The sequence below is a fragment of the Dromaius novaehollandiae genome, chromosome 23 (assembly GCF_036370855.1).
Source record: "Dromaius novaehollandiae isolate bDroNov1 chromosome 23, bDroNov1.hap1, whole genome shotgun sequence".
In the NCBI taxonomy this organism is placed as follows: domain Eukaryota; kingdom Metazoa; phylum Chordata; class Aves; order Casuariiformes; family Dromaiidae; genus Dromaius; species Dromaius novaehollandiae.
In genome coordinates, this window is record NC_088120.1 from 4,884,174 (window position 1) to 4,910,912 (window position 26,739).

General features: G+C 43.7%; 1 protein-coding gene across 7 annotated transcripts in view; it reads right to left on the minus strand.

Annotated features, from left to right (window-relative positions):
• HIVEP3 (HIVEP zinc finger 3) overlaps nt 1-26,739 on the minus strand; it is a 282,773-nt gene that overhangs the window by 75,981 nt on the left and 180,053 nt on the right. For 6 of the 7 annotated variants that reach the window (XR_010392644.1, XM_064524926.1, XM_064524924.1 and 3 more), the window contains 2 exons: nt 26,055-26,149; nt 1,084-1,148 (listed from right to left, as the gene is read on the minus strand). The gene's annotated coding sequence lies outside the window, so the exon portion shown is untranslated. The remainder of the gene's footprint in view (nt 1-1,083; nt 1,149-26,054; nt 26,150-26,739) is intronic. The other variant, XM_064524927.1, reaches the window with a different exon arrangement.

A 26,739-nucleotide genomic window follows, 5' to 3' on the forward strand; every position in this document is an offset into this window, starting at 1 on the left:
CTCGCCTTTTGTTTCCAGTACACTGAAACATCTAATTACAGTGGTTCCTTAAAACCTTCTTGGTGGCAAAATTCTGCTGTTAGCAATGCTCAAATAGATGGAAGGATTTCTCTTCTGTTAGGTCCTGTTTCAGCTAGATCAAGATACAGTGTGATTAGTGTGAAGCTATTCCAACAGAAACTCTCCTTTTTCTATGCTAGTCCAATCATAACAGGCAGCATTTTCTTCTATACACTGAATTTTAGCCTGTTTTTTAAGGATGACAGGTTTATGTGAGAATGTATGGTGTGCTACATGCAAAATCTGCCTGTTTGTTCCCTATGATAGCTCTTAAGCCATTTTGCCAGTTTCAGCCAAATTTGACCAATGGTGAGATATGTTAAATATCTTTAGAATTCTACAAGTTTTGTGAAAATGAGTGAACTAGGCAAAGCACAAGTTCCTATTTCTGCTCTACTGAAGGAAAAGTACAGCTCCCCCCTTACTGGCAGCCATGTGAGGGACAGCCCCTTCCAATGTCCTGTTCACAGAAAAATCTACATTTAGCATTTACCCCTTTTAGACTATAGATGAACCAACTGGAGAGATATATCTATAGGGAACCAGACTCCCTTTATTCAGCTGTTCATGAGGTTCCTTGGTTCTTAGGAAACTCTGCAAGGTAACATCTTATAAAAGCAGATCAAGTTATGAGCAAAGCACACAGAGATAGGATGACTGGGCATTCTGCTACCTGGATGTCATGTTCTTCATAAAAGGTACTGACCACAGCTTTGAACGACAGGGCAGATACTACCTTAGGTTTTAGAAGTGATTTATAACAGAGGGATTTACTGGGGAAACAGTGAGCAGCACTAGGAGATCTCCTGTCATTACCTCTTGTAACGAGACTCAACAATATAAAACGCTGCTGCTGCAGTGTTGGTAGGACTTGTCAGGGAAATGGTTTTTCAAATATAGCTAAGAAAAAGCAAAGCAACCAGACAAACAGAAAAAGCAAGTCCTGTTCCCAGGTCCAGTCCATTGCAAAGGGCAGTGCACACATCTAGGATAACTCACTAAGGGAAAACAGAGAGTACTTACAGTGGACTTGATATCCTGTGATTTAGACGGTGTGTCTCTTTTGTTTGCCCAGGATTTAGTTCAGTCTGTAAAAGAAACAGCACATTGGGATCATAATGCATATATATTAAAATGCCACCTCAGCAGTGAACACACCGGACTTGCATCAGGTGCCCTGATGGAGTGGATTGCTTAGTAACCGAAACAGTACACAAACTCAGTCCCAACAGCTGGAGAAGCCCTCGGTGACTGCATTAACCTCCTTCAGCAAGTTTGTTCTGACGGTGACATGCACACTCATAGAAAATGCATCACCATGGGGTATTCCTCCTCCCTGTAGGAGACCGCGAGAGAAATCACGGCCTCGCTAGGCACTGGGCAGATGCAACACGAGATGAGCCGACAGCTCTGCACTCAGATACAGATTTCAGCTCTGCTCAGATACTGACAATTTAAATCAGCACACAGATGCTACAGCTCTCCCTTCAAAGCTGGTATTTAGTCCTAAGTTTTGCTTTCAGATCATCCTTAGCCCTAAGTAAGATGAATCAGTTTTCTACTGTTCAGTTCCTCCATACTCATCTTTTACAAAGCCCCTAACACAAATGCAGTGATCTGCACATGTACTGTTCCATGGCTCACGCCTAGCAAAAGAAAGCAGGGTTCCAAGCAAAGATCTACTCCAAAAAATGACCCTGAGTATGGACCATGCAAGTTGTGAGTATACTTTACATGCAAAGAAAAAACATTCCCTTCACAGATACCAGCACTGAAATTTCCTGGGAAAATGTACGGTTCCTCTAAGTCTACATCGTCATCACCAAATTCTCCGTTCAGCGGTGGCAGTGCAACCCACTCTCTGCAACAGAGGAGTTCAAACCTGCCAGCAGCACTCACCTTACAGAATAATAACAGAGACAGAAACAGAACTAAACACGTCTCTCCCTTTCCTACATGGTCACAGTGTTTCTGGTCAACTGAAATAACAAAAGGTATTAACACATTTTGCTTACGGAAGCCACCTCCAGTACAGAATTTTGATTTCACAGACACCCTGGTCAATAATTTCAAAAGTGGTCTCAGGTCTCTCAGGATTAGAGTCAAATTTGTGAAAACTTCAAGGGGCTTGGTGTTGAGAGACAGCAACTCCCTCCACACCTGGTGGCTGCAAGACACTGTCTGCCTTTAGGGCTTGTGTTGCCCTAGACCAGATGTTTCCAAGGTTTTAAATGAGCTGCACTCCTGTCACCTCTTCCTCCTCCCTGCCTTCAGCCCGACCTTAATGCCTCCTTGTTTCTCTGACCCACTGCATCCATCTCTGTGGGTTGTTCCTTACTTATTCCCCTGACCCCCTGCTACAACAGACCTGACCACGCTATCCAGATCTCTACCTCCCCATCCTCTTCCTCCCCCTGAAAATGCAGTGCAGCTGTGTCCATACCCCAGCCCCAGTGCCGCCTCCTCATGGCAACGCTGGCTGCGTGAAGACAGGGTCGCGGCAGGGAGCCCCAGCTCGCATTCCTGTGGGGGCTGCGCCTCCTGTTCAGCAGTGACGTGTCGCCTCGCCAGGCTGCCTCTCTAGACCACAGAAACCCTTGGACACACGCCAGGCCATCCCAAGGGACGTGTGCGCATCTGCACATCAACACCAATTCTATCCAGGCAGATGGGGATGTACAAACATCTAAATGAGAATTATTTTGGAAACTAAAGACTTAGGCAAGTGGCAGCCTTAGGCAAGTACAGCCATGAGAAAAAGGCTGTTTTTCCACCCGGAGCTTTGCATTCTAGTTTTGATATACAGACTCTCGGAAGCTGTAAGCTTGGGAAGAGCAGAGCAGGGGGTGGCTGGCACTGCAGTGCCCGAAAGCATCCCTGGCTCTTCCCAAACCCTAGGCCCAAAGTGGAAATAAGTTTGGTGAAGTGTCGAACTCCATTTCGCAGCCACCACAAACCCTGGCACAACAAGCACTTGTTTGGCTTTGGCTGGGAGAGGGCTGAAATTCCACCTCCCTCAGGGTTTCATCTCCTAAAATCCAGCCAGGTCTCAGGCAACAATTCAGACCATCTTAAGTCTCATTGGTATCTAATACCAACTGGTGCCTCCACCCTGTGTTATGAATACAACATCCATGATGGAAGAGGTGCCCACTGTACCACATAGCAGCGTAGCACTTAGCCACATGATGAAATGGAAGACTTGAGTCTCTTGCCCTGAAGTGAGTGGGAGCCCACATCTCAGTTAGTGTCCCAGCCCCCTTATCAGTGTGGCATATTTCTTCTTCATGGCTGGGACTGAACCGCTCTACAGCCAGGAACTTGAGAGACATGAGTCAAAGACAGAGAAGAAATAAATGAGATCTTCGCTCTGTAGCTCTGTGTGATGGTGGAGAGAGGAGTAAACCCTGAGTCCTGCTCCCACTTTCAGCCCAGTGCTCAGAGTTGTCCTCTGCAGTTTAAGATCCGTTAGTTGGACAGACTCATTGCTGAACTCCACACACCACGAGACCACAAAGTTACACAGGCATTTTGTGCCTGTAGCTGGTATCAACGAACTGTTTGGATTCAGAATCAGCTATATCCACAAGCCACAATACATTTATCTGCGAGTCCCACCAAAGTGCCCAGCGCCACACACCACAGCAGACAAAGGCCTGTGATGAGCAGCTTACGAACTTTGTGAGGGCGCGTGGGCAAGGCCGCGAAGAGAAAGGTACGAGCAGCATGACTGAATGCTGACAAACTCTGCAGAAGCTGCTAACATCCCCTGCCCATCTTTAGGTCACACGACTTCCTCATGTCCATAGTGCTTGCTGTGGACAGAGGGTCCTCAGGCTGCCCTCTGTTCTTCTGATGTCTAAACGGGGAAGAAATTTCCCAGACCACTGCCAGCAATGACATCATGACGATTACAAGAGAGCAGGTTTCCAGGCTGAATGCAGCAAGAAGCTGTGGGGTTTTTAATCTTCCTCCACTCTTTCCCAGAGGGACATGAAGAAGCAATGCTTCTCTCCCCTTTCCAGCATCTGCTTTTGCTGGAGAAGGAAGGACGCTCTGCTCTGCAGCCCTCGCTGCCAGATGGAAGCCCAAGTCCTCCTGAGCGGGCGAGCGCAGCGGACGTGGAGCGAGCAGCGCGCCCGTCCCGGCCAGGGCACGGGACCCTCCACGCCAGCTACCAACTCGCCTCGCCCCAAGCTCTGCGGGAGATGCTGCTGCCCTGAACAGATGCAGTTGATGGAAGAAGCAACAACAGACAAAGAACATGTCCTCCTTTGCTCACAGCAACACGTGGAGAAGTGAAGATCACTCTGTGCTCCTCTGACCAGTGGATAAAACCAGTGCATCCATATGAAGTGAGAAGATAGCTAAGGCTGTTCGTCTCCATCCTCATCCCCCCCCACCATGCTTCCAGCTAATTCATGGGCTTCCACGTCGTACTTACCACGGCCACATGCTGCGTGGTCCTCTGCCAAAGGAAGGAGAGGCCGCAGCGCGGGAAGACGAAGCAGGGAGGAGAAGGGATGCGAGCTGTGTGGGAAAAGGCTCCAGACATGAAAGAGCTCCACCGGCTCTGTCAGAGCGGGCGCGTGAAGATGGAGTGTACGATTACAAAGGTACAGGGATCGCTATCCCAGGGAAGCACCCGCGACAGTGCGCGCAAGCAGGAAGCTCAGCACAGCAGGCAGCTTCTCGACATGTTACTCGGGGGAAGTCGGCTCACTCGATGCATCTAAACTTCACCGCTGCCTGACCTGCTCTTTGCATTCAAATTATTGCCTTGCTGAAACGTTCTTTCCAAATCTCCCTTTTATCCAGGGGCAGCTGCACACTGCAAGTTTTATCCTTTCTCAATGATGGCTGATAGTTAGAAAATAAAAAAAGGACATTTATGGTCTTCTTTCTTAAGAATTTTCTTTTTTAAAAAAAGCTGCAGCTTTATGTGTTTTAAAGCGACTCAGACGTCTACAAACATGATTCATAGGTCCGATTATTAAATCAATTTTGCACGCGCAACATCTGCCGAGTTGCTTTGGACTTACAAAAGGGAGGACACAATCCAGCACTAAACTCAAGTGACTTGGGTTCAATTCCCGCTTCAGTTACACATTTCCTGTGTGAAACTGGGCAAGTCATATCATCTAAGGTCTGCATTAGTCCCCGTTTCTAAAATGGGGATACTTCCTTATTTCACAGATGTGTTGTGAGTCATCCCTTAATGTCTGTGAGGCCCCTGGATACCACGGGGAGGGAAAGGCCCACAGAGATAAACAGGGATCCATATAACTAGAAACAGAAGGGAAGACACCCAGGAGACTTTCTCTACTCATTAAAAAGTCTAGGATTTGATGCTATATTTATTCATTCTTGCTCATATTCCACATGGTTTCAGTAACTTCCCTTCTCACCTTTCCAGGCAGCAAAGGGTACCAGTATCTGCACCACAAGGAAAGCAGACAAATGAAAATAACTTTGCATTTTTCCAGCAAGGCACATGCAAATGGTTAATCTATTTTTATAACCCCAAACAGTTTTTCCAGAGAAGTGTTTGAGTTGAAACAGAGTAATTATTGCAAAATCTGCATATTTTTAGGGCTAAATATTCCAAGAAACATAATGACTGAAATTAGAAGAAAAAAAGCAACAAGGCCTTTGCAGCCCAGTGAGCATCACCACCAGAAAATTGGATGTGGGGAGTGGCTCCTCTCCACAAACACAGATATGGAAAACAGGCTGAGAGCTCTCTTTCTCCCGGTCATACTCATATTATGTAGAATATGGCAGTTTTCTCCTATCTTAAAGACCAATAAATAGCTCTGCCCCACCCAATTCAAATCTGATCTGTAGTTTTAAGGCAGCCCTAGTGCTTCCACACACTCTCCCAAAGCCTCGTGAACACTGCCTGAACCAGCTCGAGGCTGCTCCGTTTGTCTGTAGTCAAACACATGCTTGGGAGCAGGAGATTTTAGTAATGTCATTTCCATCATTAGGCTCGACTGGGATTTGAAGTCAGGCTCCTGCAGACGGTAAGGGCAGGCCAATATACCACTCATACTCCAGAAGGGATTTGCTACATTCATAATGAAACTAATCTTGTTTTCTTGCAAACCAAACTCAAGAAAATCAACTTCTCTCACAATTTTTAAGACGACCCTCAAGAACCATCCAATGTTTGTGACTGTGAAGTGGGATTATTTGCACCGCTGTAGTGTCTCCTCCAGAGGATTGTAAAAATCTCTGCTGCTTTCACTACTCATGCGCTCATTGGTGCAAAAAGTCATTAGTAAACTAATATTTTGAAACTACTGCTGCGTAATGATTCTTTCAAAATTCAACTGAATTGAACACTTCAGACCTGCCAAACCAAGAGTGGGAAACCAGCTATTGGCAAGATGGTGATTCTTTCCAAGGTAATGTGTCTTGCATACAGCTAAAGCAGTAATTGCCTTTCCCCGATAATACGTTCCCCCTGCTGAGACTTATGGTTAAACTCATGTATTGAGAAACCTTCCAAAACGTTTCTACATAGTTTCAAACCACAGGAGTGGAAAAAAAGAAGAGGACAACTGCAGTTCAGATGGAGTTTATGATTTCTGCTCAATCTCATAATTGCAGGGTGAATCAGTGGGGAATGAGGTTTTAGTCAATACCACAGTCCCTGGTCTCATGGCCAGTAAGCTTTGTACAGATCAGCTGAAAATGGTTTCCCTTGACCCTCCCCTGACTTATTGATGAACCTCTCCTTTCTTCTGTGGATGTACATATTCATATTTGAATAGTCTTGCTGAGTGTCTCTCCTGAGCAAGGGTCACTGCTCCCTAGTTGCTCACTTCTCCAATTTGCCTTGTACAGAGCCCAACCATCTGGGGCGTTATGGAGAGAAAGCAAAACCCAGGCAGATCTGGTGAGTGTCTCAGATAGTTTCACTGTACAAGGAGCAGAATCCTGCTTTAAGGTGATGCTCACCTCTCTGCTGAGCCCCCACAAAGCCTAGACACCTATGTGGGGGAAGGCCCTTCCACCCCACTGGCATTAGGGTGAGACAACTGAAATCCATGGTCCCTTTTATTTGCCAGTATAAATGCAGCTTCAATTGCTCCAGAGTTGGAGGGTGAATGTTTCTATCTGCAACTGGTCATTATGCCGATTCTCCTGCCTGGAGGAACTGATTCCTCATGCTGCCTGATAAATTCAAGGAGGTGGGAAGGAACAGAAGGAAGTACATTAAGGGAAGCTGAATAAAGACAGATGAACCCTAATGGTGGTCAAGCTGCCCAAAGGTTAAGAAACAGGTATCAGGCCAACTTTCAAATGTCAGGGTTCAAAGCTGTCTTATGGCACAGCGCTCCAGTTTGAAAACACATGTAGGTAGCTCCCAGGACAGAGAGGGTCCAAGCCAGACCCACTGCATGCTTGCAGCCTGGTTGATCTGGAGATCTGCTGCAAGTGAGATGCAGCCAACTTTCTGCACATGTCCAGAAGTTGCTGCTTTGCATGCGTAGGAGTCTGGTTCACTGCACAGGTCTCGTAAAGTCCTACGCAAATAGATACCATACCCAGAACGTGGCCATGCTGCAGGCAGAGCATATCATCTGCATTTGAGAGCTGAAATTAATATCTCACTAACACAGCACTGATTTGAGTAGGAAATGCAAAACATGGACATCAAATCAATGACAAAAATGTAAACAAGTTCTTCCCCAAGCTTTTTCTTTTTACCGTGCAACAATGCACTGCAAGTTGCAGTGGTCCTGGCTTCTGCTCATACATCTAGATAATGCTGTCCGTAGGCACTAAGATTCTGCACCTCTTTCTCTTATTGATTTCAGGGCAATTAATGGAGTAAGGGACTACTCAGAGTAAGACAGGCAAGCCTGAAGCTAGGTGAATTAGATGGTCAGTTAATCAGTACGTAAACAGAGCAGTACAGATCTGAATGACAGAAGAGAGCCAGCAGCAGCAAGGAAATTATGACTGCGTGTAATAATAAGATCAATTCTGTTTTCTTACAGAATATTCTCCAGTGGTTTGTACACACCAATTCTGTCACAGGTGATTTAGAATCCATGCCAGACAACGTAAGTCCTATGGGTTTGCTTCATAAGGATACAGAGGAAGCTCTGAGAAAGGGTTGCAAATGTGCTGTTTTCAGATCACAGATAGCAATACCTGGTTTAGTCTTCCACAGCTCTCCACAACAGAACTAACGCCAGACACAAGCCTACATGTCCTAGCTTCTTGCATGATGTTCACCAGCTGAATCCATATAACTCATTTCCTTCTCAGTTTATTCTGCATTTCATAGGCTTCCTGGGAGCAGCATTTTCCTCAGGCTTCATTAAAGAGAAAATAAAATTAAAAAAAAAAAGGAATGGCAACAAGTGTCACAGGCTTGTTAGCTGTATTGTTTTACTCGGCCTTTGATTTTCTGACAGTCAGCTACTGTAGAAGTTTAAGCCATTCCACAAAACGGAAAATGAGGAATCTTGGCACACATCATAAATATGAAAAGAGAGGGCTGCTGGTGGCTGACTGCAGGGGCAATCAGAAATAAAGGAATTCAGGGGTGTTCAAACAACATAGCACTGGTTTGACCAAGTGAGAGTATGGGCAATGTGCCATCGTGCCCTTTGGAGAATTCATCCTTCTGCAGATAGCATGCAGATGAGTTTGCTCTAAGGATGTACTTGCAGAACACAGAAGGGTCAGTGAGGTTTCCTCCAGGACAGAACAGGTTTGTAGGACTGAATGAAAACAAATGAGGATTTTGAAGACAATGAAAACAATAAAAAGAAAGGTTTAAAATTCAAATTCCATCTCTGCTCCTTCATAATTTTACTCTGCAAGCTATTACACAAACTGCTTTTTGTCTCATTAACAATAAAGGAGAGGCAATTAAGTAAAATGCAATAAAACTTAAGCAAAATAAAATTAAAACAGCCTCCAAGATTATTGTATAACCTCACTAAAATGATAAAGTGATCTTTCAAGCTGACATTACAAAATGCTTCCAGTTTTTTTCTGAGTATAGAAATGAGGGGAAGAAATGGTACAAAAAAGTCTCTATACAAACAGCATCACTCATTGGGAGTGGAGGTCTCCAATGGCTACAAATTGCATTATCGTTTATTCCAGTGCCAAATTACAGTATTGCAAGCCCACAGTAAGGCACCCTCACTTCAAACAGGTATATCCAACTAAGCAAAATGGGGAAATGAAGCATCCACTCCTGAATGCGTTTGTGCCTCTGTGTCTGTCTAGATATATCTCAAACTGTGCAACAATGCACAACAAGACACTCATTGCTTTAACTGACTAAACTGCAACTGCGAATGTTGCACTGGTTTTGCTTTACCATCTTTTTGATGCAGTCACGTGCATACATGCAGATGGATGCTCTTTTCTCCAGTGACCTAAATATTTTTTCTGATGAATTCAGTCACATAAGATTGCATAGGTGTTTCAGTTTACTGCCCTTCAGATACACATTAGGTCTGCAAAACCAGGCATTCTCCTTCCAGCCGATGAGGAGAACAGTTCAGAAGCGGCAAATTTAAATTCTGATCTAACAACTGAAGGCAATATGATGGTCTGCCTAGTGATCCAACCAATTCTGCCCGTTCTCATTTTTACTGCATCAGAAGGACATGTTTGCACTCTTTTCTGCAATCTATTGCTATTAGTATATGGAGGTACTTTGACAACCGCTTTTGGCCAACACATGGGAAATTAAATCAGAAACCACCAGAGCTGGAAGTGGGAGCAGCTATTGCTCGAGCCAAAGCTCTGCAGTTGGCAGATGTAGCAACTCACATCCTGTTTGGATGGTATAGAGGGGGACCTGTAACATAATTCACCAATGGGTGGCAGGTTCATTTCTGCAATATATCACTAACAGCCCAACTCTAATGTTCATTCTTTGTTTTGACTAACCCATACTCAATTACTTTTTTTTTCCTTTTAATGTCTTCTGAGTTGTAGTTTAAAAAAAATTGCTAAATATCTATGGGTTTTTCTCATTTCCCTCTCTGGAAAAAGAAAAAAAAAAAGTAAATTTACAGGGTTTTAGCAAACTCTTGGAATGCAGAAAAGGCTGCATCCTTCCAGAGTTTAAATGCCAGTCACTGCTAAAGGTGAGGGGCGTTTGAAAGGCAGCCAGGAAAATCTCAAGTATCACATTAGACATGTACAATACTGAAGTAAGCCAAAAGCACGCAGGCCGCAATCTCTAGAGCTCCTTGCAGAGACGACTGACTGGTCTGCTCACCACAGCGTTCCCCCACAGCTTCGGCAAAACCAACACACGCTCAGCAGAAAGTTTCCATGGCCAACATGAAAAGCTTCCCCCTCTGAGCTTGCTGAGTACTTTTCCCCTTGAGTGAAGAGGAGGAGGATCCGGTAGGTGCCACAAACTTCCACATTCGATTCCAGCTGGTAAGGTACCACTGTTGAGAAACATCATGCTGACACAGGACGAAGACTGGGTTGACCATCCTTGAATCACGCAGCCCTCCCTTGCTAAGCCATCACCCAGAAAACGGCACTTCGAGGGGCTGAGAGTGCAGAGGGGCGGAGAAAGGAGGAAAGCACAGAAGTGGGGTGTGGAGGGAAAGTCCTGAAAATTCCCAAGCAGTGATCATGCAGCAAGAGAGCAGAAAGCAGTTACTTTTACCTGGTAAACTGCCAAGTCAAGGCATCTGGGAAGCGACCTTTCATCTCTTAATTCAAATCAAACAAATAACAAAAAGAAACTAAATAAAAAAAACCCTCAGTAGAATAGGGCAAACCCCTCAGTAAAACAGAGCAAACGTACCAAATGTCCTACCACCTGAGTAGGCAAACAGCAGCCTGGGAGCCAGATGCTGCCTCCTAGGCAATAAAACTGGCCCGTAGCCTCTGTTCCCCAGGGAAATTCAGACATGCAGAAGAAATGGTTTGGAGGGGGCAGAAACCTGCTTGGTTCCTCTCCTGCCGTGCCAGCACGCGCAGGATGTGTTACGTGTCTGCTGTGCAGAGCCCGTGCTTCTGCAGAGCACAGCCACACCGTGCACACGCGAAACGTCTCTTGCGATGGGAAGCAGACAGCAAGCTTCCTTGGATGCTTACGGGACAATAAAAGGCTTCAGTAAAGGTTGTGTGCTACTGCCTTCCAGTAAAGGGATAGAGTTACAACCCTACGAACACAAATACCAGAGTGGAGCCAAAGCATTTGATTTTTACATTGCAATATCTTGCTATCACTTTTGTAACTCTGGTAGGAGCCCCCAGTATTTAACTGGAGCAGGCCAATTTCTCATGTCACCCAGAAGTCCTGTTACTTCCATACTACCCAGAGTGAGTTATTCGATGTGCGTAACTGCAGCAGCTGTCTTCTCCACCCAGGAGAAATTCAGCTTATATTTTTGCCTCACTTCCCAAAATCATACAAAGCGGATAACCCTTGCTGTCGTGAATTGCACACATTGCTCTAATCATGGCCTCACTGGACCTCCCTGGCTACCGTGGGATCAGAAGTGGAGTTTTGCTGGGAGACCTGCAAAAGAGACTGGAAATCCGGGTGGAGCCCGTTCAGCAGACAGCTGCCCTACCTGTGAGGATGAGCTGAACCCACGCCCCTAGGTTGACAGAAGTTTTTGATTGAAATCTTTTGCTTGAAATCTAAAGGCTGGTCATTAAAGGTCCCATAAGCTCTTTTTTGGGCAACCACAGCCTGAGTTTCCCACAGCCTGTTTGACGGAAGGTTTTTCTTTCCTTTCTGCCCTGGAGCATGGTGCAAGGTTGCTGCACACTCTCACACAGCTGCCATCTCTCAGTTCACAACCTTTCAGTTTTGCAAAGTGATGTGTTACACGCTTTACCATGTGTTAACCAAGTTACTAAGAGCTTTAATTTCCAGTAAGGAGAGAATATACTATAGAAATACACTATTAATTCTCTGTATGGGGATGATGAAAAAGCAGGATGTAGATGAGAGAATTACTGCATCTTCACACAGCCCCTGACAAGAAAAAATATTCTGTAGAGAGCTCTTCCAAAGTAGCATGTTACTTTCTGGAGACAGCATCAATACACAACGCTGTATTGTGCCAGCCTGTATCTTATTTAACCAACACAAAGAGGAGATGCTGAAAGATTTTTGTTGAAGTGTCAGTGAAGAAAGCCTGGAATCTCAGTGGAAATAATTCAGCAAGGAAACTTCCCCCCACTGATTCAGTACTAAAGACAATGGGGTTCTTCCTGTCCTGAATGAAAAGAAAGCCAAAAAGAGAAGAAAATGGTCCTTTTATTCCCTTCAGGCAAAAACAGAGATTCTGATCCTATCACCAAACTGGCAACCTTCTATTTACAGAAACAGTCCCGACTCGTTAGGAGCACACAGTGAAATGTAGCTATATTTTGTCACACAACAGAAACAGGGAATAAAAATCAGTGTTACATACACAGAGCAAGTGCCTGCCTGTCCCCAATGCCACCCTTGCCTTGAAAGCTTCCTTGATAAAGACTTCACTGTGTTTTCGTTACTCAGCAGGGGAATTGGTAGAAGAGTCAGTTTAATTAACCAAACTTTTTGCAAGATAAATATTTCCTAAGCCAATTTGGAGCTGCTGAAATGTCATAGATTGACGGCTCGGAAGATCGAAGCAGATCTACCAATCAGATAAATGCAGAACAAGTAGCAATAGATAGTACTTCTCATACAATTTCTACTCCCCAGCAAAATGCATCAAACCTCACTTTGGAAGGATAATATACATACTACAGACCTACACGAACACACAAAAATACATGCACAGTAGTGACTCCAAATTAGAGGCAGTATGGATATTTGCAGATAGCAGCAAGAGTGGGGGTGTGGGTGTGTAGAGACACGTCACTGTTGGAAGACTCTGGTGTTCTTCAGAATAACAGCACTTGGGATGGAGGTTCAGGAGGGAATTGTCACGTTTTAGTGTTCTCACACCGACAGTCAAGGCCAAGCCAAGTCACAAAAAGCAGAAATAATTTTAAATCAAGATACACATTTGTTTAACAGGAAAGAAGGGAAAAAAAAAACATGCTGAGTTTGGAGGGAATATTATTAACTTTGTAGGAAGAAAAGAATCAAGTCTGGACAGTGTTTTCTTCCCTGTCATCACAGGTTCTACAAAACTCCCTTGTATGCACATACAAAAATACACCTTATGCAAGTGAAATGAAGCAGCGTTTAATGAGAACCAGAATGTGTTTTGGTTAATTTCCAGGTGATTGGTCTCTTATTAACAGATACTTCTTGTACATGAATGCAAATATTTATGCAGGGCCCCCACCAGTAGTGTGTCCACCAATTCCTGTTTTTTCCTAACAAACCCGCTCCTCCAAGAACCTACAGCACCAGCACTCACTGGAGGAATGAGAGAAAACACAGCAGAATTTTCTGTGTCTTCAGCACCCCAGACAGAATCACCTCTACACTGCAGAGTTTTCATTCTTTTAGATCCAGATTGAATTAAAATATCAACCAAAAATTCCCCATCACATACCCTAAATCCTAGACCGGGATGCAGTTAGACTGAACATTCACTCCGCATCCACTGCTTCCAACAGGCCGTCACAGCTCTATCAGACAGCCAAGATGTATGCGGATGGGGAAGCTGCTCTCCACCTCTGCAAGCCAAACAGATCGAGCATATAACAACTTGGCAGGAGAAAGAACAATTCTTTAGCAAAATGAAGCCCCGGAGGCCTGTGCCTATGCCATAGATATAACAGGCATGCTTAGTATTAAAAGGCAATTTTCAATGAGAAATTGTGCCCAGGATTTTGGGGGGGTTGATTGTAGTTTTAGAAAATCAACCAAGAACCCTGGTGCTACTTTGTTCTTTTCCTTGCTCTGAAACTCTAGGCTACTTCAGGCAATGGCACTTGCTTACACTTTCATTTCCCTTATCTCCGTAAAGGGGTGAGAGCTCCAAACAGGAACGCACTTCAGGATGCAGACCTGGAGCTCAAAGGCATGGGTCCACCAGAACATCTAGTCTGACCACTGTATATCACACACGGACCTGGAGAGCCAGAAGAGCAGGAGAATCCACCCTGCTCCACCACAGAAGACTCTGCTTTACAAGACTTGCAGCCTCACCCTACTCCCAACCAAATGTGCAAAAACACTTGAATTTCACAGCATGTTTCTGCCAGTGAGAGGCTAGCTTGGCCGCAAAACAGCAGGCAAGTGAAAGACCACTCTAATGAGACATGCACACCCAAAGAACAAACAGACATCTTCTTTCTGAACAATGAGGAACAGGTTTTTTTGATTTTTATTTCAGGCCACTTGACCAAGTCACAGGAAGGGCTAATGTGTGACATATGTGTTTGCTACATCCACCAGTTTCCTTCTGTAAGGCAGTTACTTATAGATGCACCTTTCCTGAGGAGATGCCCAGGCATTCATGAGAGGGAACGCAATTTTTGTGACTTTTATTAGTACTTAATTGGCCACTTAAATACCTCTGGTGAAGGTACCTGCAGATAGAACAGATGAATTGAAAGTGCCAGTATCATTACATTTGCATCAAAATCAGCTGGGAAGTTAGAGAACCTGCTCCAAATCAAAGTGAAAGGGATGTTAGGTATTGCCTAAGCTTCTGGCAACATTGCAGTAGAGGTACCATGCTGCTATCATATACATGGACTGGATAAATTATTTTAACATATCAGAGCCATAGGCAAATGACATCTTAATGTAGATCAGGAGAACCAGATTACTTCAGCGACGCAAAGCTCCACTTTCTGATCCTAACAGACTTTATGGAATTTGCTTCTAATAGCTACTGAATTAAGAAACAGCCAATTATTTGTACATTTATTATTATGCTTCTAATGAAATAAAGTGTAGGCTTCTGTTCAATTAGAAATGAACTCACACTGGTGACCAGACACCTTTAAAATATCTTTGAGCACTTCACAACTGAGCTCATTAGGGATCTGAGTTGGAATGACACTGAAGAAACTATATGCAGGACAAATACTAAAGATTTCAAGGCACCTAAATATTTTTCAAAATCTGGTTCCACGTCTCTAACAAAGAAGGTGGATATATCTGTATGTACAGACATCCAGGAAATCTGAGATCGTACTCCCGCTGCTTAGCACAGGGCTCAACAGAAACCACTAAGGCTTCAAAATGTCTATTTGGTGATATTTTTAAAAGAATTAAAATGTCTTTGGCAAGAAAAATGGACAGAGATTTTCAATAACACTTCCAACCTGGTTGGTTGGCTGTAAGTCCTCCCGCCCCCCCCCCCCCCCCCCCGGCTTCTTTTTAAACAGGTTGCCTTTTTCTAAGAAATTAAAATAACAGATCTTAAACCTGTAGAGAATCTAGTTCCAGGAACTAACAGTGTGCCTCACCTGATAATTCAAAAAGGCTCCTGCTTTGTAAAGCCCCAGAAAGAAGAATATCTCCAAAAACCTTACTTAAGATGAAATCTCCTGCTGATTAAGCTGCTAATGGATCAGAAAAACTCCCACTATTTTAATGTAAGAAGGAAATTCTCTGGTCAAATATCACTACCCATCACACACCTAAACTTCCAATCAAGCAGCTGCTTAAAAAAAATCCTTAAAAATAGTAAGTCCATGTCTGTTGGTAAAAGGGATCTTCACCCAGCATTCATCTCTCCTCCCGACCGTGCCGTATCAGCGTAAGAAACAACACGAGAAGTAAATCACAGTGCTGACACCCCATGTTTAGATCTAGTAATCCTCCTATTTGGATTCATAATAGGCTCTAGTGACATTTTCAAGGGTACCAACAATTTCTTACAAAATGCCACCTACAAGGCACAGCACTAAACCCCTAATCAACTGAAGACTATCCACAACTACCTCCACCTTCACGTAAAGAGCACTTCAATTATTCATAGCAATCTATTTTTGCCAGTTCCACGAACAGACGACCGCCTATTAAAACTATCCTGTACAGAAGCACCAAATGGTATAATAAGACCTCTGTCTCTACCTTCCCCTCAACGTGCAAAACAATGTTTGTGGAGGAGGCAAGTCTGAAATTGCCTCCAGCTTCTTTAGGAAAGGTTGAGGGGGAAAAAAAAAAAGCCTATTAAGGGGCCAGCATTCCTGCTTTATGCCTGAGCATTAGCAGGCAAAAAAGAATAGCTACAGGCCTTGACAGGAATGAAGCAGACCGTCATTTACTAGTGTAGGTCTGTTTTATGGCTGCTGTCTCTACAGACACTACAAACTGGCTCTAGGCAGCAGATAGCAAAGGCTGTCTTTCGTCTGCTCAGTGGCGGAACAGGACACTTAAGTTAGTTACACGTATAAAGCAGTGGGGGACAGGTTCAGAAAAGGTGCTGGAAGAGGTTTCTCTGTGCCCATGGACAGACGGCTATAGCCACATCTTCTTAAGGAGGGGAACTTAGGGATCTTCTCGTTAATGTAACAAACAGCATGGCCAGGACTGCAGGAAGAGATCATACCTTTAAACAGACCAGCTGATACAGCTGGAAACACCAGAAAAGCTTTAGGACGCACCAGCTCTTCGGCAGGTCAATACTACCAAAACTTTTGCAAGAATAAGTCATTAAAAGAAGCGAGCAGCTCTTGCGCTGACCCGGGTGAGAAAACGAGGTACAGCAGGAAAGAAGTGCCCCCGACATGGTGTAAATGGGCAGGTCGCTACTAGATTTTGTACTTTGGTCAGCTGCTTTCTCTGCCTCTTCCCCTTGTTCTGCAGGTCGTTGTGCGAGATCAGTAATTCTGTCGGCGAGCTTCCTTTCGGCGGTAATCACCGGCTGTTGGGTGCTCGGGGTGTGTCCTGCAGCGGGAGGCAGGATGTGGTCCTACAGCTCCCCAGCTTGTGCGCGTACCGACTCAGCAGCATGCCACGCACAGCACCCCAAACGCAGCACAGCACCCCAAAGGCTTGGAAACCCTGCAAAGCAACAGGGCGTGAAGGCTGCAGAGATCTCACTGAACTCATCCCTTACCTCAGTAGCTGGCCACAAGCCATCAGGATGTTTCAATCCTGAGCTTCCACGCTGCAGCTACCAAGGAGCACCTTCGTGCCCGTCTCCAAATGCATGGGCTGCATCACTGTCTTCCTCGGCCGCCACCGGCCCAAAGCGTGGGGGAGCAGACCAGAAGGTGGTGCTGCGGGAACAGTGCAGACGCAGCCGGGCTGACCCGAGCCAAGTTGGAAAGATGCTGAATCATCTGCCAAACTTCACAAAGCCCTGCCACCTACCAGAGCTGCTCACCCAAAACCATCAGGGTCCAAAGCTGAAGAAAAATCAAGCAATCAGCTGGTGATCTGGCTAGGAACCCCCTTCTGAGGAGTCTGAAATTGTGACCTTGGTTTTCTGGGAAACGGAAAAAGCTATTTCACTGCATTACAAAGTTTTCCTCTTTGAGTCTTCTGTATTCATTCATGAGCAACAGGACCAAGGGGGAGGAGAGCCGAAAATATGGCCCTGCTTGGGTTACAGAGAGGATGCTCAGGCAAACAACTAGCAATCTAACTAGGCAGCCAAAATAGAGAAATGCGTTTGTTTTCTGGGTTGTTTTTTGTTTCCGTTTTTCCCTGAAGCCAGTTTGGAAGATACTGTTCTTTCCTACATCAAAAGTAAGTGGCATTCTTACAACCCAACCTGAAGTTTAAGAGGAAGGTCTCAGAAAAAAAAAAATATTCCAAGAAGGGGGAAGTTCGCACCTGGATGCAAAAGTGTTAAATTAAAAATACATGAACTGCATGATAATTGCACAAGAGTTTGTTTGTTTTCACAGTGAGGTTCCGCACAGCTCACAAACCAAATATGAAGACTTGCGGAAGCTCCATCAGCTATTTTGTGATGCCAGGTCTTAAGAGCAATGAAGTGGTATGCAGTAAGTCCAGCCTTTGCCTTGGAAATTCCTATTCTTAGTCCTAGACTAAACAGCAAACAACATTCATGCTCACGTTTATGAAGCGTTACTGGTGGAGAATTTCAAGAATAAGAATGCAGCATAGTCGAGGCCCTTGCTTTTTTGGAACAAGGAGATTAAAACGTTTGTTTTCAAAATTTGATACCATAATCTCATGTTCAGAGAGCCTCCAATTTTAAGACCAGAAGACAACATGAACATTTAGTCTAACCTCCTGCTTAACACAGGTCACAGAACTTCTCAGAATTCTCTGCAGCAAGCTTATAACTTGTTCTTGAGCTTGAACATCTCTTAGGAAAAGAAAAAACAGTCTTGATTTAAACACTATACATGACAGGAGATGAACCAGTTCCCATTTAAGATGTTCCAGTGACTGATTACCTCTCTGCTAAGATTCTGCTCCCTATTTCTAGCTTCAAATCCCAAACAATGTAGCGATGTATTTAATTAGGAGAAACCTTTTTTGTTTTTGCTGTTCATCAAGAAATCCACTGACTGTCACAAGACCAAGAACTGACCTTTGAGAGTCCTCCTTAAAACCACTCATATATGTTGTAATTCCCCATTTACAATTACTATTTGAAAACTATTTGGGGTAAGAGAAACACATATTAAATTTTAGAAATAACGCAAACCAGAACATAGAGAATTCTTGGAAACATACTTTCTTTTCAATCAGCCTTCTATACATTTAACACAAACTTTCTAGCTGCAACTGGTTTTGTGGTCTGCAGAAGCTGACTGTGACACTGTGGAACAGTGTTTGATGAGCAGCGATGATCAGGAGCCAGAAACCATAATAATTTTCTCTGGACATTGAGGCCATACATGTTGAAGGTCAAAGGGAAAAAAGAGATTATTCTTTGCAAACCAGGTGACATTACAGAACATCTGTTTTTCCATCAAAGGCAAAATTTGTATTATTTTTTTCTGTAGCACTGAGATTTTAAAAACACCGTTCCTAAATAGTGCAATCAAGAAAAAAGATATTTTTTTTAGCAACTGCAGGGCTTAATAATCAGAATACAGAGTACCTGAGACTAAAAGTTCAATGCACTGTAACCATCAGCCTTTGCAGTTTCCCTATTACCTCCCTAATGCACAGCATGAGGACTGGTATACGGGCTGTTGTTTTTAAAGCTATGTTCCAGTTACTTAAAGCAACAATAAATCTGCAGGGCTATTATAGCAATTTAAAACATAAACCTAACAGGGAAGCAAATTTGGTAGCTGTTCCATCTGGCTGACAGATTGAACGGAGCCGAGTTGTACTCGTTGTTTAAGAGATACTCAGAGCAGGGTCAGCCGTAAGACCAGCTCCGGAGCTGGGTCACCCCACAGCAAGGAGGACCTGCTTTACTAGAAGACACTGTATAAATATTTTGCTGAGCTGCAAAAGGAGGAAACTTACCCGGCCCTAGGCTGACATGTGTCATGATGCGTTCCCAGGCACAATGCTCAATGAATGCTATTATACGAAAGGGTGTTTATTTCACATTGCAAAGCGGTTGCCAGAACACACAATCACGCGTCTTACCCAATGGCCCTGCAGGCTGCCACTGAGAAACTCCTCTCCGAAAGAGAATGAGATGATTATGCTGCGATTAACTCTTTGGCAGCAGAAGCAGGACTTCCCCCAGCCTCAGCACCTCTGAAGCCCCCCCAGCAAGCAGCAGTGGCAGCAGAAATATTGTCATTTATGCCCCCAGCATCCCAGGGAGCTAGTCAAAACTCTCAGTTTCAGTGCACTCAGGTGAGATCAGAGCTGCTTCTTCTTCTTCACTAATTTTATTATCGTGCCTGCTCACCAGCTTTGCTGTCTCTCTGATGCTCTGCAGATGATCTCGCTGCATTCACTGCGAGACAATGCATGGAACAAACGCATCTGAAAAGACTGCACGAGGCACTGGGCAGATTTAATCAAAAGTTGAAGGGTTTTTTTGCTGGAGTATCTTGTTTTCACTCCAATTGTCATTTTTTTTAATGAAGACAAATGAAGGAAACACCAGGTTAAAAAGCCTCTATCCTTGTATGTAAAAACAATACGCCTTCACTCAGCCTCAGCAAATATCCTGCTTTGCACGCTTATGCCTTGATAACAATTCTGATCTCCTTTAACTGTTTTTACACTGGTATGACTGCTATCTTTAAGACAGCCATTCCTGAAGTAGACGGCAAATAAGATCGGAATTAGGCCTAATTAGACCCTCTGCTCCTATCCCAATTACCACTGCAGGATTTCACAAATTTACAGAGCAGCATCTCTCTTCCCAGGATCCCAAGGCAGTCTGCAAACTTTAATGAATCCTTGACAACCTCCCAGAAATAGAGATGTATTATTCCCATATTACAGCTGAAAACACAGAATCCTGAAGATCTCTCATATGGCAAGCTGGTATCAGAGCTGATCCCAGACCTGCTGTTTTACCTTCTTTTATCACGATCAGCTTCTCCTTTTCTATTCTAAGAACCACACTGTAAAGAAGCAATGATATTTTCCTCCCACTTTGCATGCTGTGATCTTCCCCTGGAATTGTGTGGTGAAGCTTCATCACCTTTTCCAGGAAGGCAAGAGGATCACCATCTACTTCAGTGCAACATGCTGCAGATTAATTCCAGCACATGAACTCTAGCAGAAAAAGAGGTCTAGAAGGTACTGTCAAAACATGAAAGGCTGAGAGAGGAGCTGGAAGATCACACATTAGCACCCAATCCCACTCACACTGACACCAGGAGGGGCTTTGACCTCAGGAACCTTGGAGGATGGATTTATGCACCTGAACCATAAACTTCGGGGTTTTTTTGACCCGCTTTTCTGTTGTTTAGCGGTGAGACATCGGCCAGGGATTTTAGGCCATACATGGCATACAGGGAAAGCAGTATAGTCATCTCTAAATAACAACTCTGTTTCTTCTTGTCAGGTATTAACTTTCTGTAATACATCTTCACTGCAGCAGAGCTCAGGAAGAGCAGAAAAGTCCTCCTACAGAAGATAAAAGTTGTCAGGACTAACATTGCTTGAGCATGTATGTAATTTCTGTAGGGCAGACTCATCTGTTGTGTACACTGAGTCTGATACAACGTGACCATGAACCTCGACTGGGCATCTCAGGTGTCAGTGCAAACAGACTTTCTTCAGGTTGCATTTCCCTTTGCCAGGCTGTCCCAGGAAGAGGACCGAAGGCACTGGCCTGCCCTTGCAAGTGAAAGGAGACAAGTACCCCCTGGCTTCAAGCACAGGGCCCAGAAAGAGATGTCTCATTGGTGCTGGAGGCCACACTGGCAGCACAAGAGCAAGTTCTCTAGGAGGAGTTATGGCAATCTCACACCTTCCACGATCAGAGATCACCGCAGTGAGGACAACCTGCTGTCTGTGCGACCTACTGACACAGACCACAGGTGGATACAGCTGAGGATGCTGCTGCCCTACTCCAAATTTACAGAAGAGCAAATGATGACATTGACTTCAGTCTGAGGATCATTTGTTCAGTACTGCTGTCCCAAAGCCGGTAGATCACAGTCCTCAAGGCATTTGGCCTTTCAAAGACACGTGATTTCAAGACATCAACCCTGAGATACTGCCATTCTCACAAACAGAAGAGAATCACAGTTATTGACAGGTACTTGAATAGTCTACTCAGAGGACTTGAGCCATTTCTGTTCCTTCAGTTCTTTACTCCCTTTCTCCGTACCTCACAGCTGTCCCTAAGTCATCTCCAAGTACCCCGAACCTCCAACCCTTGTCAAGCTTCCTGTGTTTGGCCACTCATCCTCTCACACACGTGCCTTGCAACACTAAACTATTCCTCTTACTGGTACTATAGCAGCGCCTTAGATCCCCCGAGCAATGGTCAGAGCCTCACTGTACAGCACAGACGCACAAAGAAGACAATAGCTCTTACCCCCAGAGGATGACACATCTTAGCATTGGCAAGAGGCAAAAAGTTTTCTTTGTGAACCGCTCCTGTGGCCGGCAGGACAAAGGGAGGCCGCGCAGAAGTAGCCCAGCAGTGAGAAGATTTGTTCTGCTTAGTTTTAAAATGACAACAAACTTGTCCCACATGCCAGGAGCTACAGCAGGGAAGTTGCTTCCTGCAAGATGCTGAGAAGAGTGTGGGAAGGCAGAGTCGTCTTCTCTCTAGATACTTCTGCAGTGCTTTCCTCCACCTCACCAAATATCTTTGGCTCTTGGGGGAATAACTTCTTCCCTGTAGCTCTGGGCACATGCAATAAATTTGAAATCTCTCCCTTGTTTCCCAGAGAAACCATCTCTTTCCTCATTACTTCCCTTAGCTATTATTTCTCATTGAATGTGATGATGGCATTAACTCTCCAAAGCATTGTGGGACGTGGTCCACATAAAGAATGTGTTATATTAGCTACTAGACACCTCCGAGAAAAAGAGTTTGTCTAGCTTTTAATGCGACACTTCAGTCTCAGGGGAAAACCCTGCAACAGCAGAGCTAATCGGAAAAGTCCTCACAACCATGTAAACCTTCATATATGATCAGCAACTCACCTATGTTGCTTCACCCCAGGGTAAAACTAGTCAAGCTCATTTTCTTTCTATGAATCATACTAAGAAAACAGCCTCAATTAAAATATAAAACATTGCTTCCACAACACCAACTTGTGTGGGAATTTATTTTTAGAAACAGCTTAAAATAGAGTGTTTGTTACCTTGTTAAAAACATCACCTCTCTAATTTAGTAAGGGATGACATAAGAGCAGTGACACACACTCCTGTGCGAAGAAGTACTCTGCTTTCTGCACCAGGATTTCAGCACACCAGCATGTTGGAAAAAAACCAAAAAACAAAAAAACCCCAAACACTAAATATAGGAGGGGAGGAAGTCCGAAAATGGTCTTAACATTTCGCTGCCAATGTAAGAAGATGCCAGGGCTTGCAGAAGGGAATGTAAAGGGATGAGGCAGTGAAGATTTTGCAAATAGTATATTAGCCACTATAAACTGAAAACGTGGATGCAGTGTGGACCCTTGATTTGAAATCCCTCTGCCACTGTGAAACCAGGTCTTGGCACAAAGGCTTGCGGACATATATTGATCTGGCAACACAGGTAAAACCTGCTGTGCCAGTAAAGTAACTGAAAATGAAGAGAAAAAGAGACATAGCCGGTAGCATGCATGGATGCACGCGTGCACCCACAGCTCCGTCACTATGGAAGTACCCTTTTCCTGAAACAGTTTCCAGCCAACTCCTGAAACAAGGAGGTGATGGGGCATCTTTTCCCAAGATGTCCATCAAAAACTGTTGTTGATCATAAAATCTCTCTGCCAAGAACAAATATTGGCCAAGCTGTACTCACTTTGGGTATTCTCATGCTTTTTGGCCTTTCATGAAAGCATAGTGGTAAATTCCTAGATGAAGACAGCGCTGAATCCTAGCAAGATCAAATCCAAAGGATATATACCTCAGAAACGCCAGAGGTTCATACTGCTGTGAATCCAGGTAAGAAAAGATAAACTGAATTAAAACTAAAGGCAAAATAGGAAGCAGAAGACATCTGAAAGCGATTAGGAATCAACTTTGCAGAGAAGCCTTTTCCAGTGTACGTGATTATTGCCTGTTGCTGTGCGACATCAAAGGTTCCAGGTTAACTGATGAAAAGCTAGAGTAATGGTCATATTGTCAACTTTTATATGCTTTTATAGGAAAGAATCTTCTGGTCTTTTGCTCTTATATAAGTCAGAAACATCTTAATATTTTGACTGAAGCTTTCCAAGAAAGTTCACTTTTGAGTAGTGAATAAATATGAAACGAGAATAGAGGACTGAATCTGATGGAAAGTTACCTCATTTGATGGATACTGTTCTGCAACCTTCACTATAAGCAGATACATATGGGCAAGCACATATGGAATGCCACACAGTTTTGTTTTTTGAAAAATCTAAACTACTTTGCAGAAATGGAAAATAGCAAGAGAAAGAAGCAATAAAAAAGAGACAGGAAAAGCAAGTGGCATATGCAAGTGAGAAAAGATACAGCTTTTGGTGAGACACACAAGTGGAAAATTACAGCAGGATTGTTCCAGAGGGAACAGGGAGTCATGGTTGGGAAGTGGCAAGGTTGCTACACAGGCGTGGTTTTTTGGACATACCAGAAGATCAGGAGCAGAACTATGCTGCTGCCAGAGCGGGGATTTGGTAGAACTGTTAAGAAAGAAACTGCAAGAGAAGAAACATGTTTGAAGACATTTGCCTAGGTGCAGCTAGGCCACCTACAGATGGACAATATGGGAAAGAGGATAAGAGAGGGATCTAGTGACAAAAAAAATGGTGTAAGAGAGACAGAAGACTAACTGCTGGCTCTACACGCTGGATGCATATGATTCTCCCTAAAAGCCCAACCAGTCATAGGTTTATACAACACACCATGTGAAACAAGTCAAAAATATTATTAAAACTCTAAAAGGTTTTAAACAAAATGCTTTACTTAGGTTGTCTTTATTTCATGTAAACAAAAGCCAGACAGATAAATTAATCATAATTAGTCTTATTAGAATTACTGCAACATCAAGAATCATTTACTGGTAAAGTAAGCTTTTTTTTTTCCTTTTTCTTTCTCCAGAAAAAAAATCCCTTTGTGCACCTGCTTTTAACACTAACATACTAGACAGCACATCCAAATATAAAACAATTATGGCCAGAAGAGATTTCAACCATTCAGTGAAGTGCAATGAATAAATACAAAATCATTCACATTATGTACTCTCTACAGGGATATTTGAGGCTTTTTCCCCCCATAATAAATCAGTGTTATGTAGCTAGAGTCCTTGAAAAACAACAAATTACATGTCTTTGTTCACAGAACTTCATTGCTCCTCAAGTTCTTGTAACTTTGAGAAAGACACAGAGATCACAGGACAGGGGAGTAGCAGCCAGTGTGTCTTGTCTGGGCTCACCCTATGAGCATCTGCAAGCACTGGCCTTCTCTGTGCCTCAGTTTCCCTCTTTTTAGTACGTGAATAGTATTACTGACCCTATGACACAGGGAGCTGGAAATCCTAATTCATCATCGCGTCTACAAAGGCTGAGCTGAAAGGCAGGTACGAATTATTTTTCCTGCTTACAATGAAATTTCCAGAAAGAGCCAATGCCATAGAGGGGATGAAGTTTGAAGCCAAGAGCTATTCTGACAAACGCATATACGTTTAGGTGCAGCTAACAACAAAACCCTGCTTTATGCTCTTCTGGACAGAGAAACAAGAAACGAGTTCTTGTTTGAGTTCATTTGCAACTGATTACCTTTGGGATCCCTCCACCATTTTTGTTTTTATTTCTTATTTGTTAAACACTGACCGTTATAGGGACATAAACAGTGGCTATGAACTATATTTTTGGTCTCTGCGGGCAGTACCTGGCTCTGCCCCTTTGCGTTATAAATATGTTTGGTCCATAAAGCTTCATTTAACAGACCCCACGGAAACACATAAATCTTGGCGTATTACCCCCTTCGCCATCTCCACCAAAATGACCATATGTGATATTCCACTGACATTTAAAGACACTGTCTGAGCCAAAGGGCAAAAATCCAAGCAAAGGACATAGGCCTTCTACTTCGACAGGTAACTGCTGCAAACCCTCACCCAGTCAAACCCATTCCCACCCTCACTCACAACCACCTTTTCAGTTTCTAAGTCATGAAACAAATTGGGTTTGGTTTCTTTCTCTCTCAGCCTCAGCCCCAAATACTGAGGTTCCTGAACCATCAAATATCTGCTGAACAAAAGGGCAGCTATGAGGTGTAAATGGATGGTGAGTTTTCTATCGAAAGGGAAGAAAAAAGAAAATTGTAACAAAGGAAAGGTCTACTTGCTGGTTTTCTAACAACACATAGCTTCTGTTCTTTCAAATTCCAGGTCCTGCACGTAATCTGTATTTCCACTGGCTGGTTAGACAACACCATGGTAAATAACCATATTTCTGATTACAAAACTTCGATAGGACTAATAAAATCTCTTGCTTTCGGCACAATCTGATCATTGCAGGGAGTCACATTTCTTTTCAGTATTTTCGTGATTGATTTGAATGATGAAACATAATATGCTTACTAAAATTGCTGCTGATACCAGGCTGGGACAGGTGGCAAGTACTTCAGAGGCCAGGATTAGGATTCAAAATGATCTTGATAAATTGTAGAAATGGTCTGGAAAAAGAAAAAGACAAAGACAATTCAGGAATGACAGGTGAACAGTACTAATGTATGAATCAATAATCAATGCACAGCCACAAAGGAAAAAACCTGTGAGGTGATGGGGTCTTTTTTAGGAAAAGATTCTCAGGATTGCAATGGATCACAAACAGGAGTCATGTTGCTTCAATAAAACCAAACATCACAGTACGACACATAAAGAGGAGTGTTGCTCATCAGACTCAGAAATGGAACTTTCTCCTTATGTATCACTACTAAAGTCCTGATATTGGACACCGCATTCAATAAAGACGTAGAGAAAGTCCCCAGAAGAACAGCAAGAATGATCACAGGTCCAGAAAGAACAGACAGTGAGAAAAGACTGAAAGGAGGCATCATAACAGCATTCAAACACAAAGAGGACCACAACAGAAAGGAACAAGCCATCTTCTTGGCCTGTCAAGAATAGCATGAGTAGTCATGGCCTTAAATTCCACTAAGGGGGACATAAGTTAGACACCAGGAAAAATTTTCTGACTGTAAGGGAAGAACTGAAATAGAAATTCAAGGACAGCTGTGGGCTCTGTATCGCTTGCTTCAGAAAA